Here is a 10,700-nt window from a genome sequence, read left to right on the forward strand (position 1 = left end):
CTTGGATCCGAATCACGACAAGTTATATTATGATTGATTAAAGAGTAGTGGTTATTAATCAATCGGTCCCTATTAGTTACCATTTTATATGGACAGGTCGTAAACGATTTTTGGAAAAAAAGTGTCTTGTGGTGCTCGCATATTGGTCAATGGTATTGATTATTAATAAATGATATGGCTAAAGTGGACGCTAATGACGGGTTATAACCGATATCCTTATTGCTTATATATTTTTGGGCTAAGGATCAGGAACAGTTAAAATGTAACAGTATTGATTATTTTTGTCATTTCTATTTTCTGTTCGGATATGATTGATCTTAACCCAGCGTGAGAAAAAAAAGATAATATCAAGGGTAAATTGTATGAAAAACAAACATACTTTCATCCAATTCATATTATTTTTTTCAACATATTCCCGATCATCAGATGGAGACTAGAAGGTGTTGATCCACTGAAGGATCATAGTTGGACGAAGCAAGCTTACAACAACTAAAGAATCCCGAAAACAGTAAAGGCTATTGAAGTAGTTTTAACTGAAACATGACTACCGAAGCTTTGCACTTAAACTAAACGTATAGTCGGACGATGATATCACTAGAGCTGAAAGTAATACTTAAGTTGATATCGTTAAACCTGAAAAGATAGAAGACTGGTTCAAGTGCACATTGTCAAGGTGCATTGAAGACTTGTCAAGAGGATACATATTTGACACTATTGCTAAAGAAGATCCACCACTTAAGACAAAATCCAGGTGTTACTAAACTTAAATCATTAGTTATTAAAGGTATCACTAAAGATGTAGCATTGACACTGAAGACCTCGTGACAACCAACGCTTGTAAGGGCTCTGAAGTTGAGACTGTTTTATGACAAATTCAAAGCTTTAAGTTAAAATCAATGACTAGCGCCTAGTGAGATAAGTAAGTTTGTCGTACTCGTTAAAAGCTAAAGAACGTTTAGTTTGTTGGCCAACGTGAAGTTGCAGATAAAGAACACAGAGTCAATATGATATTAACATAAAACAAACGTGCGCTTAAAGAAATATTTAATGCAACTCGTCTAGCATAAAATGCATTATGAGTTGTTTTCAAAGTATTACACGTTTTCATCTCGCGTCAAAGAAAGAAAATTTTGTAGCTGCTTCCTCTAGGGAACTGAACCCCATGAAGAATATCTATTAGTTTGATTTTACCAGGGATCCCCGGCCTCAGCCCCAGTTTAAATAACATCCCCCGCCCCCGTCCCGGTTTGAGTCTACCGGGGATCCTAGGACCCATTTTAGCGGAGAATCTCAGTCCCCGTTCGGGTCGGGTGAACCGTGTTCCCCACTGGGTCGGAGCAAATCATCATCCCTACTCCATTCCCATATACTCGGTTTAAGTTGACTTGTGTTATTTGATTTTATTTTTTAATGGTAACTATGTAGTCAAAAATTTGATTTGTGCTATTTTCTAATGATGACAATAACATGATATTTGTGTTTTTCTCTTTTTAATGTATAAATATAAATTGAATCCAATACCAATTTTATAACATTTTAACCATCAGATTTGTAAATAATATTTATAGAAACTGATCAAACACTTGGAAAAGAAAATCATTGTTTAAATTGATTTACAAGGAATATATCTGACAAACTTCATCCATCGAATATGGTTCTAATATAGCAGCTTATGGTCTTGAAGTGTTAGGTCTCAGATAAATTGTGAAGCCAACTCTTTTGTGTTCAAGTATTTACCATGTGATTAAGAAAATCTGATAAACTTTCTCTTTGGAGTCTTAATATTTAAAAGTTCAATATCCACTATTTGTACCAAGTCTTTTGGTATCCGATGAAGCACCTTCATATTATTTTTATAGTTGGAAATTTGATCAACAACTTATATTTCGGGATTGAAAATGATGGTGGCTATCAAAGGTCACGCTTGTCATTCATTGTTACTCACCCGTTTTTGGAAGAACTTTTTTGTGATTGTTGCTTAGGCAAAATCGTCTTCAACATCTGAAGAACTTCCTTAGTCCTTTGGATCTGAAAGAGTACTTTTTTCCCCCACTCTTACAGAGTTAGCAAATTTTTCATAGTCGGATTTTTCAAGATCACAGGTCTTACCTTGCTAGTTTTTGCAACAAATTTGTAATTTTTTGTTTTATACAAAATATAGAATTTTAAAAAGTGAAAATCTATTGTGTATGTATCCCCCCCCCCCCCCNAACACACACACATCTCCCATGTAAGTAATCACTTCCAAGAGCAACAAGTGATATCAGAGCGGTTTGTTTAAACTCATAAACAAGATCCAAAATGAACTTTACAACCAATGATAATGGCTCTCTATCCAAACCTCCTCGTTAAAGATAACTTTTCTTTTTGAGAAATAGGATGACACACTTTCTTAAAGGAGTTGACAGCCAAATCCCTCATATTCTAAAAAATGGTCCATACGTTCCTACTTCTTTCCTTCATGGCGTCAGAGATGAAAATGACAAGGTTATTGAACCAGGAAGACACATACTCAAATCTCCTGACTTATGGTCAGATGAAGACAAGAAACTAGTCGCAGCTGACACCAAAGCCAGAATTATCATTGTTATGTACCTTCTAGATGATGTCTACCATTTAATCATGAATCTTTCCACTACAAGAGACATGTAAAACACTCTCACCGTTCTATATGATGGGACATCAAAAGTGAAACAAAGCAAAAGAATCAGTCTTATCATGCAACATGAACTATTCGTATGCCACAAGAATGAATTCTCACATGTTTAACTCTCTTCTAAATGATCTTAAAGAACATGATAAAGTTTTTGATAAAGCTAAAGTGCTTTACAAATTTATGGATTGTTTACCTGATACATGGAAAAATATAACTTTGTGACAGGAAATATCTAAGGATCTTCATCATATGCACTTAACTTCTCTTTATGGACTTTATGTAATTACAAGCAAACTAAACTCTTGAAGAAAAATGCCTTTCAGGAGACAAAAAAATACAAATATTGCTTTTGTTCCTTGGAATCTAAGAGAATATGATCTTTATCAAATGATATGATATAGACTCTGATATCTCTGATAATCACAATGATAAATCTTTCGACAATCTTAATGATGATTCCGATAGTGAGACTGAAGGTTTATCAATGCAAAGATATAAATGACTTTTTTAGCTGCTTCTAATCTCAATAGTTACAAAAAAAAGTAGCTTTGATAAAAGGTCAAAAGAGAGATTCAAAAAGACCATCATTTGTCAATCAAAGTTTGTCCACTCATAATAAATCAAATTATGTGTGTTTCAGCTGTGGAAAGAAAAGATACTTTACAGTTGATTGTAGATCCAAAAAGTCAAACTGTTCCCTATCTTCAAGAACATCTCAAGCACCGCAGTCTTCTTATGGAGGAGCAAGAAATGAAAATATAGTACCCCGTATTTGATAAATCTAATCTCGTGAACGAAAACCAATTTATGTTCAAGTATGAAATCGTGTTTTAGTGTTTGATACCTTAGTCTTTAAGAGTCGTTCATTAGGCTAAGTTCTTTACATAAAATTCATTTAAACTCCAAAATTGGTTGAAACAATCTTGGTTAGGACCTAAATTGTAAAGAAGTTATCAAGGTGGGATTATATTGCAAATCAGCTTAAGATTAAGGATTAGATGGTAACTGTTGTGTGTGTGTGTGTATATATATATATATATATATATAGAGAGAGAGAGAGAGAGAGAGGAGCGTTCAAATAAAAACCACACAATTTGTACAAACCGTGAAAACCACATTCAACCAATCATAATTTTTCATTTTGTTCATTTTTTTRTAATTATRAGAGGTTGATTAACCATTTTTATTGTGGAGGGTGTTAATCATGGATATTATCATCTTCATTATTTTAATTTTAGAGAAATACATGAAACAGTTTTATTAAATATTATATGAAACAATTTCATAACCATATATGAAACAAATTCATCAAAAAAAATATTATATGAAACAATTTCACAAGATTAAACAATGTAATAAAAAAATTCATAAAATTAAACAATGAAATCGACGTATGGTGATAGTTTGTACGGTTTGTACAAATGAGTGTGGTTTTCATTTGATCATTTATCTCTCTCTCTCTCTCTCTCTCTCTCTATATATATATATATAATGAATTTTTTTAAACCAACAATTAGATTTCTCTCTCTCACTAATTCCTATCGCTTTCTTCTCCCTCTCTCTAGAAAACCCTCATTCTCACCTCAAAACCTCAATTTCTCTTCAAAATATAATCTTCTTGAAGATTTGGTATTAGAAATGGCATTAGGGGCTCAAAATAAGGTATGTCTATAGTTAATTTTTATGATTTCTACTATTTTGGGGAAAATGGGTTAAATCTAAGTTTATTCATGATTCATAGGTTAAAAGTTGAAGATTAATGGAATTTATTCAAGATTGGTGCTATTAGAGGAGGCAGGTTCATTTTTGTAAGTTTAAAAATTCATATAGAATAAACTGTTTATCCAAATGAGGCGTTCTTTATATCGATAGAAATATCTATAAGTGTACTACTAATATGTAGAATCTAAACCTAGTTCTGATTCTAAGTGGCTCAAAAACATTAATTTTCCAGACCTGTTCTGCAGCTATACGAAATTAAGTTATGTTAGTGTAAATCATGTAGTAATTAGACCATAGCACCAATAACTGTGATTCTAGTTGCTATGAACCCCTAATAAATATATCTACAACTTCACTTTTTACAAGAAAGTTTGGTTCAGTTTCTAAGTTTGACGAAAAGGCTTACACTTTAGGTGTACAGAAGCTGTTAGTTACTGTTTGGTTGTGCAAAAATTGACTTTTTGCAATTGTTGTTTAAGGTGTTTAAGAATTGTATTAAATGTTTATTGGGTGTCCTAAGATATATTTTAAGCACGTTGGAATGTTCATATACTCTTTCACAATATAAGGACTTGTAGGCACTTGAAATTGATGAGAATTGTGATTGAAAATTGTCTAAAAGCATTCTATTAAAAAGTGTAGGTAACCCGAAAGGAGAGAACCATTCATAAGCCTAAAGTATTGTGTGATCATTCTAAAACAGCTCCAAGGTCCAAGTATATACTTTCTTTCAATACGTGGATAATCAATTATAGTGATTATCCATTTCATGAAATTTTGATCGTGACATACACCCACAAAAGTGAAGATGATCAAATTGGTATCTGGGATTCTTTTATGTTTTATATGATGTCTTAGTCTAAAATTGTTGTGTACTTGAGAAATTCAAACTATTACCGGTATGTTTTAAGACTTATGGTCGATTTTATATATAACGAAATCCTCAATGGTTTTATTAGACTTGTTATCAAATGTTTAGTTATTGATTTGATTATTTGAGTTTGAGTTTATTGAATTAACTTTAAATAAGCTCAATACTCGGGGCACAGGTGTTTAAGACGCATCCATGATGGCTAAAATAGTCATGGTGTTCTCGTAAAGGCTATGGCCAAGCCAAATAGAGAATGTTGAATGCATCATATGAACTGAATGCCGGGTAGAGCCGAGTACCAATTATATTGGTTACCGGATAGAGCAAAATACCAGATACCTCTTGTTACCGGGGAATGTGATGGTGTAGTTCCAGACACTTCCATTCCATTACGACGCCTGATTGGATTGATCATCTATCGGGAACAATGTATCCTAATGATACAGATGGCCTTCTTACCTTGAATTTTTAATTATATAAGTTTCATTTCTAGAGATTTACACTTTAAATGGATTTCACTTTTATCGTAATGTTTCCTTTCAATTATTTATTTCATATATGGTATTTCTTGTGTTATTATTCGTTCACTGGGCAATTTTACTCGGCCGAGATTTGTTTTGTTTCACCTCGGCAGGTTCAAGATCTAACCCAGGGGTAAGATGATCGGTCGAGATGGCTTAGGATGCTAAAAGACTTGCTGTTTAATTCAGTGCTTTTTGCTATGTAATTATATAAATATATTAGTGCTATGAATACTGATGGTTGTAATGTTATCGTTTGGGAGTTCCATTAGAACTCTGTACTTTAAATGCTAGAATTTGTATCCATTTTTGGTTGTGATACGCCTCATCTTAAGTTTACTAGGATGGGGGTGTTACAAATTATGGCATCAAAGCTATAGCTTTTCATTCGGTAGTACTCTAGTTCGATCAGCGAGATTGGGTAGAATCAGGCGGGTAGTTCTAGAATCTAATTGCTTTCTCTCATTATATATCCATGTATAATTATTAATTTCATAAGCGTATTTTTTTCCTTTTGTAATTAGAACCTTATTTATGTCTGATCAAATCTTCCTTGCGGCATCATTTATAATGCTGCTAAGTAATCAACCCAGACGAAGGGGTAGGCCCCGGAGAAATCAAATAGAGCAACGTGATAAAACCAATCCTCCTCCTCCTTCTCCTTCAATTCAGACTAATTCTAACTTAAGGGCAGTTATCCAACAAGTTGTTGTGAATATGATCCCTTATATAGTAGCTCAAATAGTGGAGGCTCTCCGTCAGACAAATGAAGTACCTCCTGTAAATATGGTAGATACTGGGACTAGAGTACAAGGTCAAGGACATAATCAGAATACTAATCAGTCTGAAATTCATGTTTGGCACGAGCGATTTAATAAACAAAAACCGCTAATCTTTTCTTCTATCACTAACCCTGTAGATGCAGAGAATTGGATCCAATATCTAGAGAAAACATTCAAGGTTTTAGGTTCTCTTGAACAATATAACGTAGGTTTGGCTTCGTACGAACTCGATGATGATGCTCACAACTGGTGGGAGTCTTGGACTCAAATCAATCCTATAGCTAAAACTCTTACTTGGAATCAGTTTAAACAAGTTTTCTTCCAGTATTACTTCACGACAATCGACAAAGATACGTATATCCAGGAGTACGTTACTATTCAACAACGGGAAGATGAATCTATTGTAGATTATCAGACTATATTTATACGATTAGCTCGGTTTGTTGGAATCACGACAGGTACAATACGTCACCAAGTTGACAAGTTCAAGTGGACTCTGAACCATCAATACAAAACTCAACTTCTGAATCATCAGTTTACTTCAGTTAGTCAAGTTGTAGATGTAGCGAAAAATATCGATCAGGTTCGACAAGGAAGTTATTTTTTGAAATCAAACTCTGGAAAGAAACGAGGTCATGATGTGTGGTTTGTTTGTATAAATATCAGATCTTTGGGTCGCTCAGTCTCAGAGAAAGCTTCTAATTTCAGATCGTCGGTATCTTCTCAAGAATCATTTAGTAAGGACTATTCTGATACCAATCCTCCCCAAAAGTGAAAAGTTCGGTCTTACACATCGACCAGGTCCGTGTTCACGAACGACCGACGCTTGTTACAATTGTCGACAAAAAGGACATTTAGCTTGAGACTGTAAACAGAGTCACAACGACAGGACAAATGAGAAAAGTAAGCAGTCTACAGTTGGTGAACGAGTGTTTTCCTTGCATGCAGACAAATCTACTGCTGGTATGGTGTCCGATATTCTTAATTTATGTGGCATATATGGGTATATATTATTTAATATGGGTGTAACCCACTCAATTGTGTCTGATACACTAGAGAACCATTTGAGACATTTTGAGAAATTAACCGAGACTTCATTACATATTACTACTCTAATGGGTAGTTCGGTTTGCATTTTGTTTGAATTTGTAAACTTTCCTCTAATGATTGTTGATTGTGTCCCAGAAGTGAAAAGAAAGTAGAAGAGTTAACTATCATATTGTCTGAATGTTTTGAGAAGCTCAAAGGAGTTTGACATAATTCAACATGAGGTGGAAGATCTAAAAATCATTTGCAAATACATTAACAATGAAAAGTCAACCACAAAAAGTTGGAATCAAGTCTCACTTGATCATATGAGAATTTTAAACTATCAAATTCCCAATAATTATCATGGGTCAGATTTTTCTTTCTCTTCTGTATGAGACGACTCTAACATTGTTTCAAATGATTTTACCTATTCTAGAAGATCCTCTTATTCTCAACATCCCTCTTGTAATTCGTCAAAACGTTCTGAGAAAGATGATAAAGTGTTGGGTGGTTTTGTTCCATGCCTCTTGTCAAAAATTAGGTGATCTTGTGTCAGAGGAAAATGAATGTGAATTCGTTGGATCTTCTTTTCATTCGACAACAAAATATTTTTCTAATAATGGAAAAAATATTGAATACTCCTTCATACCTGAAAGGACAAATGGATAGGGCATTCTTGGATCAAAACCATCTACATTTATCAACTCTTGCATTCCCAAAAGAATCCCAGTTTCAGAAACTTCAAAAGAGATTTAACAAGCTCAAAAAATCCTCTTCTAGAAAATGTTATAACTGTGGAAAACCCTTTCATTTTATAAAAGACTGTTCTCATGACAAAATGAAAGATCTTTTTGATAGTGTTGCAAATTCAAAAAAAACCATCAAAAGGTGGGTAGCAAAGAATTAAACCCTATTATAGCAGGGACTAATTCATACTCAAATCCTATATCAAAAACAATAACTACTTGTTATTGATTTACATTGAGAATTCAATGTATAAAGCACTGGTTTTATAATTTTTAGCTAGTTTATTTTTGTTTTATCCTAATCTTGAGTGATTTAATTACTTCATTTTCCCCTTTATTAATTATGGAGCTAAATATGTGATTTACTTGTCTTTTACACCATTAGAAGACTAATATGAATAAAATACAAGATGTTTGGTGCTATAGCATTCCTACAGCATGGATCTGGTGGTTTTCGCTTTTTTGAAGGGCTTATTGAGCTAAGCTGCTAAACACACATTTTTGTTTCTAGAAGTCCACGAACTGAAGACTTTTTTTGGGAGATTTATGGCTGCTAAACACTTGTTAGGATTATATAATAATCTAGTTACTTTAAAAGTACTTTTTGTTGACTTTTAATTACTTTGGCTCCAAGTTTTACTTTTGTCTTTTTTGGTCCCCTATTTTTGTATATAGATAGGGAGGAAGGGTCTTAGTTTTTAATCATCCAAAAATCAGTTCTAAATTGATTTCTCTCTAAGATTTAAAGCACTTTTAATATTAAGTCTCGTAATTACTTTCAAGTTTTTTGTTTACTTTATGTTCTTTACTTTCAAGTCATTTAATTCTCGCTCTTTACATTCAAGTCATTTAATTCTCGCTCTTTACATTCAAGTCATTTACTTTTTGCTCTTTACATTTAATTCATTTACTTTATGTCTTTACTTTATGTTATTTACATTTCTTGCAATTTACTTTCAGTAATGAGTAACTAATTCCATTAGCTTGGGTGCAAGACACGGAGCGAGATTTTAAACCAAAGGAAAGTGGACATTGTTTCACAATTCATTCAAGATTTATAAGGCTAAAAACAATTTTTGACGAGTTGATAATTTTGAAAGTGTTAAAGTGTCGTGGACTCAGATTGGTGGTGGTCCATGGTGGTTCAGATGACGGTGATCGATGGTGGATCAGATCGGTGGTGGCCGGCGGTGGTTCAGATCGGTGGTGGTTGGCAGTGGTAGTTGGCGATGGTTCAGATGGCGGTAGTCAACAATGATTCAGATCGACGGTAGTCGGAGGTGGTCCACGATGGTCATATTGGTTTCTATGAGATTAGGGTATATTAGGTTAAGAACATATTTGGTATTATGAAGATAGGGAAATTTCATTTCATCAAAATACCATGTAGTTGATAAGGAATATTAAATTTCTTTATTTGTGAAATTTATAGGATTTTGAAGATTACTTTCTTGAAAAAAAATGAACCAAACGAGAGAATAAAATTTGGTCAATGAAATTCAACATTCCAATTCTACCAGATTTCTTTAGAATCTGCAAACCAAACGCACCTTTAATTACCATCTCTATCTAATAACTTGTAAATGGTGAGCACCGAGAAGGATCCAAGTATTGTGGATTTCGCGTTCGTATTTTTATTTTCAAAAACGAAAACAAAGCAAAAAATAGTGTTATGTCATTAATTTTTCCCAAAGTATCTTATAATTTGTAATATCTTTTTAATTACTTATATTACAAATTTTAGTATCATATCAAAAAATATTAATTACTTGAATATTTTGCATGGTTGATAGAAAATTTACTCAATGATAGAGGTGTCACATGTGTCAGAGGTGCTTAAAGATATCAACTATACGTCCTTATTTATTGAATTTTCATCGTAATTTTAAGTTGATTCAGATCCTTATTTATTGTACTTTTATTGTGATTTTAAATTGATTTATTAATTGCTTTTGAGTCAGCTTGTTAGTTTAAACTTAAGAATAACAAATGGTATCGAATTTTATCCTTATAACGTTAAGATGATTGGACAAACCTTTTCGAACACGATAAGTGTGAAGACCAAAAATTCCGATATAACTCCAATAACAAAATACCATATATCAATCACAAAAGCATTAACATAATGTGTCTTGAATCCTAATGGTTTAAGAGGATATGGTGACACATTTTTATAATTTCTAAAATTAAAGAATTAAAAATTAAATTAGAAAAAAATTATATTCAATTATATCATATTATGTATAAGAGAGATTCAATGTTAGTTATAATATTAAAATATTTTATAATTATTATAATTCATATACACCTTTTTTAGAAAAAAAAAACTTTAAAATAAATAAATATAATTTAGATGACCTTTGGTTTGCGTAA

Source organism: Cynara cardunculus, assembly GCF_001531365.2.
Source record: "Cynara cardunculus var. scolymus isolate 2C chromosome LG 15, CcrdV1, whole genome shotgun sequence".
NCBI lineage: Eukaryota > Viridiplantae > Streptophyta > Magnoliopsida > Asterales > Asteraceae > Cynara > Cynara cardunculus.